This window comes from Lagopus leucura, unplaced genomic scaffold (assembly GCF_019238085.1).
Source record: "Lagopus leucura isolate 7727_CA_CO unplaced genomic scaffold, USGS_WTPT01 Super-Scaffold_100014, whole genome shotgun sequence".
NCBI lineage: Eukaryota > Metazoa > Chordata > Aves > Galliformes > Phasianidae > Lagopus > Lagopus leucura.
The window spans coordinates 3,704,276-3,710,882 of NW_024962268.1; positions in this window are offsets into that span (position 1 = coordinate 3,704,276).

Consider the following 6,607-nt stretch of genomic DNA (forward strand, 5'->3'; position numbering starts at 1 on the left):
CAGGGGTTTGTCTTGGGACCAGAGCTCTTCAACATCTTTATCAACAACATAGTACCCTCAACAAGTTTGCTGATGACACCAAGCTGAGTGGCTGACAAAACAGAAGCAAGGGATGCCATTCTATCAACAGTTTACAGGCTGGTTTGACCTGGTTCCATGACTAGCAGGGGAGAGGGATTTTGCAAAATCCACACCTGCAAATAAAGGGAAACAGGGGACCCCAAAATAATTAAAAACAGTGGCAACAATCTGAGGAGAAACAAACTAATTTACTAAATATGGTATTAGAATGCAAGATAACACACTATAATACAATATAGTTAGAATTAAAACTAATAAGTCAAATACAATGAGAGAAAGTGTCCAAAAGGTGGATAGGCCTCACCACAACACTGAGGTGAGATGCACAGTCTGGTTGAGCAGCAGAGAGGAGAGCCTGATGAGGAAGAAGAGTGGTCAGATGACCTACTAAAGACTTATATCTGTTCCCCCTGAGCAGAAATGATAACAGTGCAGCAAACAGTCTTCTGGGGAATGTAGTTGTTCTCTTCTGTAACAGAACTTGTACCCAGAACTGGAGTGTGCATTAACACTTTAACTCCCAGTGCACTACATGATGTTAATGATGTGAAATATCAATAACCAAAAATCATAAAACCATGACACATCCAGAGGGGCTTGGATATGCTCAAAAACTGGGCAAATGAGAATCTAATTAGGTTTCACAAGGCTAAGTGACAGGTGTTGTGCTTGGGTCAAGGCACTCCCAGACATGAGTACAACAGACCGGAAGAAGGACTCATTGAAAGCAGCAGCTCTGTAGAGAAAGACCTAGGAGTCCTGGTGGATAAAATGCTGGACATGAGCCAGTAGTGTATGCTTGTAGCCTAGAAGACCAACAGAACTATACCCTCAACTCTGTCACTGTGAGGCTCCATCTGGCATCCACACCTGTGGGCCGCAGTACAGGAGAGGTATGGAGAGTCACAAAGGTGATAAGAGGGCTGGAGTACCTCTCCTATGAAGATAGGTCGAGGAGCCAGACTTGTTCAGATTGAGGAGCCAGGCTTGTTCAGCTTGGAGAAGAGAAGGCTCCAGGAAGACCTTATTGCGACATTACAGTAATTGAACGGAGCTTACAAGCAAAAGGGTGACCAACTTTTTACATGGTCTGATAGTGATAGGACAAGGGGAAATGGCTTTAAAGAAAAAGAGAGGAGTTTAGGTTAGATGTTAGAAGAAAACTTCACTCAGAGGGTAGTGAGGTGCTGTAACAGGTTCACCTGAGAGTGTGCAGATGCCCTGGAGGCATTTAAGGCCAGGTTGGATGGGATCCTGCGCATCCTGTTCTAGTAGATGACAACTCTGCCCATGGCAGTAGGATAGGAACTAGATGATCTTTGATGTTTCCTGCAACATAAGCCATTCTATGATTCTACAATCAGCAGAGCTAGTGCAGAATTGCAGATGGAGTAGATGAAGGTGGGTATCTACAAAGAGCAGAGTAGGGGGGGCAAGAATAGCATAGGCATTGGGGACTGTAACACAATGTCTCAAGAAAAGAAGTAGAAATTTGTCTTATTGTTTCACCAGCAACAGTGTAGAAAGTTGGTCCATGCCAGTGGAAACTTTTTTAGAGCAAAATTTAGTAGCCCAGAGGAAATAAGCTGCAATAATTTTTCCATCATTAGCAGTGGATGTTCTTCATTCTGGAGTCTCCAATATGAATCTCTGGCACTGAGCTTTGCTTCCTTCAGAGAATAATCTACATGTACCTGAATCATGAGAACAGCTTTTTCACATTCTGAGAACAGCCTTGCGCATAACTTGAGAGGATACAGGCTGGAGGACAGGAGGATTGCATAAATGTAAGCTCAAGAACAAAATGCAGGGGCTGAGAAACTTGTTGTCAAGTAAATATAAGAAAGTAGAATAGATGTCCTGTTGTTGAAGGAAGACAGCAGAAGAGTTGCCTCGGCTCAATGTAATATGAGTGAGAACTGGTATGGGCTACCCCCCTTAAAAGGTTGGAAATTTACAGTGAGAATGACTGTTAGCCTTCATCCCATGACCACCAGATGTGTTAATTATTTCTTGGAATTTCTGCCCATGTCCTTGGAGTGCAACGAATATGTACACTCTAGCAATTTTGCAATCTTGCAGCAATTCATACAGAGAAGGGTACAAAGATGCTGTCTCTCAGCACAGGTAATCATAGAATCATAGAACCACCAGTTGGAAAAGACTCTAAGATGATCCAGTCCATGTGGCTCACTCTGTCTAGGGTCCCAGTTCCAACAGGCAAGCCTTGATCTGTCACTGTGCTAGCAGATTACAAATCACATCATCCCAAGCCACAGAAACAACTGATTTTGGTGGCCATCTCCAACACTAGTTGATTCAACAAAGCTAAGATTTGCCGTTTTTGACATGAACCGCTTTGCTCAACTCATTAAGATAACCTTGCAAAGGATGAGGAGCATGAGACCAGCCTCCACAACTCATTCAACTCAGCTTTGTTGTCCTGCTTTTACGACTCTATGTTGTTAGCTTGCTTGTGTGCCCAAGCACAGGCTGTGGGAGATGAAAAAGAAAATTAGTTTAGAAATCTATCGTTCTGCACAGACAGGCAGTTCTCAGGGCTGCTTTTATGAGCATTTAAAACACAAAAGAAAGAAAAGGAAAAAAAAGAAAGAAAAAGAATCCTTAAATGCCATCTAGTGGAAAAAATCATTTTCACATATCTGTTTTATGGAGAAAAGGAGAATTATGCCAAAGCATGGATAGACCTATTTGGATTTTTTGAGTTTCCATCGCATTCTTAACCTTGAACGTAGTAAACTTCAAAGCACTGTGAATAAAGGAAACATGAGTCTTACAGTGTCTCACTTTCAAGTGACCAGGATACCAAGTTGCAAGTGAGAAGCCTGTCCTCGCAGTAGGACAACAGTTAAACCTCCTATATGCAATAGATCTCTGTATCAACTACGAAGCCCCTGAATGCTACACACAGAGCCAGCTACACTACACCCAGAGCAGAAAAGCATTAAAAAAAAAAAAAAAAAAAAAAACCCACAACCTAATATGCAGAAGCTTTAATGCCAAGATACACCATAGTATGTCAAAACTAATTCAAATGTGATGCAACAAGACCATAGTAAGCAGCACCAAGCAAAACATACAGTTTGCTGATTATATTTAAAATCTATGCACTGGCTCAAAACAAGCTGTCAACATAAACTCAGTCTACACACTGTAAATTAGAAACAAAATTACTGACCTCTCAGTCAGTTAGGCCTCTTACAGGGCATAGCAGCTTGCAGCCTTTTGCACATAATTTCTGGTCCTGCTTTTCAAAAGCCCTGTGCCAAAATGTTCTCAGTGTCCATCAGAAGGGAACTCACTGACCAGCTGCCTCCTGTTCAGAGACGGTGCTCTTAGATCACACTTCTGCAGAAATACTTCTTGTGTCTCTAGGAGGATGCCGTTGGGACCCCTTGTTAGCCCAAGGCTAGGTCAAAGCTGGCTCAGTGACCTGCCCCTCTAGTATGATGCAGGCATACTGCTCCCCTGAATTTTCTACTCCATCTCACAGTAGAGGAGCCTTTATTTCATCTCCAGGCAATTTCTCTCCTCCAAACCAGAGCCATGGAAGGGAGACAGTGTTATCTGCATGCACATCCAGTGCAATGTATACTCACAGGAATAGGAGAGTGGTAGAAAGGAAAAATAAGACAGTCTGAATTCATTGCTGAAAAGAACTACAACTTTACCAGTTGCAAATGGTTTTCTCTTTATTTTCCCTGTGGCTGAGCTCTTCAAGACATGTGCATAAATACTTGTGATGTTACTAGAATTGGTTGTCAGGGTGCTGATGGTAAGATCAGTAAGTTCCAAAGTGACTTCTGAGGAAAATTCACAGTTCAAGGCGCACCATCACCAGTTACACATCTCTTTGTAGCGTACTCACCTTGTTACAAGGCAGGAAAAAAGCAGTAGTCAAGTTCTGTGGAAAAATATAGATTACAGTGTGAGCAGGTGACTAGCCTGTATGACCAATAGCTATACAGACATTGTATAGAATACAGCGAAGTTAAGCTGGTAAGATTATCACATTGGAAAAGATAATCAGAGATAAATCGAAAGTGCTCACTGGTGTTGTAGGCTCACAAGAAACTCCATAAGAAGCATTCACCAGAGATCCTTCCTCAGTGGCAGTCAGCCCTTAAATGGGTCTAGGAGAGGTGGAGCCTGGCTCCAGCCCTTCCAGTCACACAGGTGAACTGCCTTCATCTGTGCTTCTGTGGCTGATTCAGTGCTCGCTTCAGGTGATCAGTCAGAGGTTCAGGCCATGATTCAACAGTTCCCATACACTAGCCTGAGATAAAGGACTCCTGTTAGCTTAGGAACACAAGTAAGCTGCTTCTAGTGACATGTGGAAATCAAACCCTATAACCACAGAGTAGTTATAAAGTAGGTATGTTTAATCAGCGTGGCACACATGCCAGATGCAGGGCAAATATTCCCACCTAGCCTGCATACTGGAGGGCAATAAAGGCACATACTTACAGAGAAAGCTGCTTACATATGCATTAGATGTCCAAGAAAAGGCTGGGTTATTACAATGAGTCCCCAAAATTATTGACATCCCGCCTTTGCCCCATGTCTGAGCTCTTTTACACATGCGTACCTCTTGGTGGTCTTTCCAGCGAAGATCATTGTGTTATTTTCTTGAGCTTGAGTTAATGGAAGACACTTGACTGGCTCTGGTTAGTCGTCTCATCAGCCACAACTGCATTCACCAATCCACTGCTTCTCGTTAATTTGTGGTTTTACTGTCCAAGCCTGCTACCTTGCATTCTAGAGATAGGATAGCTAACAATGTTATTTGAAAAAAAAACAGGAGACCCACTGTCTGTACTAATTGTCTAAATCTGTAGAAAAGCATCTGTAATCAGCAGCAAGAACATGGCTTAGCAAGGTCAAATTTGCAGCTGCTGATTCAACATCTCATGAAGGCACATAACTTTTAACTTAATTTACTTTCCTAAATTCACTAGCTTCTGCATGTAGCTAGAAAAAGCTTTTTTTTTTGTAAGAAACTACTCTGTAGCTGTAACTAAGAATCCTTGTTGTCTTTTATTGGCCTTGCTTATGCTGATAGAAGATGCTTTACTGTCTCCTTCTGTGATATATAAGGCCTCAGTACTAAGGGTCAAAATCACACAAACTGAAGCCTTTAACATCTCTAACCTGGACCTTATTCAAAGTTCTGCAAGAGAAAGGTTGTCTTCTTCTCTGGCCTGTATGAACCTTCAGCTTAGTCAGCTTTGTAATGTTGTGGTCACAGATGATGATTAGTCTGGGTTCCAGGAAATCCAGAAGGATCATTTCTTTTTTATCCCAGAAGATAATGTACATCATTTTAACTGCTGAGGGATGCATTTTGAACTTTTTTGTTGATGGGAAATTCACACGTGCTGCTGCTTTGACTCTGGCTCATAGTGAGGATACCACACTTCATCACCAGCAATGATGTGGTCCAGGAAATTGTTACCTTCAACCTCATACAGGTTCAATAGGTCCTAACAAACTTGTGTACAGTGTTCTTTCTGTTGCTGTGTGAGCGTATATGGGATCCATGGGCTGCAAACTGTGATACACCAACATTGCCACTATCATTTCCAACACATTGAAGCCAATATTCATCTCCATGCACTGTTGATAATACAACAATTTGTGTGGATGTGCTAACTGTGATGCTCTTCATTTCATGGTGTGACATCTGTGCATGCCCATCCAAAATGTGGCTTGTCTATCAAGTTGCTGCCACTGCTGCTACACTATACCAACTGCCTCATTGGGCTAACATCCACTGTTGGACTCCATAGATGTTCAGCAAGTGCCAATGATTGTCCTTGGGTCCAGGAATTCAGTTACATACCCTTGCTTCATACACTTTTCCGTGTGTGACACCATTTTGTCAGATTGTCCCACAACCGCCATCCATCACACAGCAACCAAATGTGACAGAATATTGGTGGGAAGGTTCAGCCTATACTGTCATACCACCAACATCTGACTATCATATTAGAATAGTATGTAACATTATATATACATACATATGTATATACTATATATTATAAATAAACTGCAATTTGCAGATTTAAGGCAGTAGCTTTGAATGCTATTCATGTAGGTATCATTGCAGTACTTTCAGCCACAGCATTTTCTCAGAAAGATATGAAGTTTACTGCATTTAGACTTGAGAAATCTCAGAAGAAAGAAAAAAAAAAAAAGAGGTGCTAGGGTTGCTATAACGACCTTTGCCCCATAAGATGTTATAGATGACACCTTGGAGTACCTTAAGCCCAACAAACCCAACAGTGGACTGACACAAGACAGAAAAGCAGCCTTCTGGACCCAAGGAAGCCGTGTAAGCCCTTTTATGGATTTTGAGCACATACACTGCCCACGCAGTCTGGGAGTCCGTCATCCCGGCTCTCTCTGGCGCTCTCCGGACGCCCCTCAGCAACCCTACGCCTCAGCTTCCCCTTTTGGAGCCGATGTCGCGAGCAATCCGACCGCTCAGCGCCCCTCTGACGGA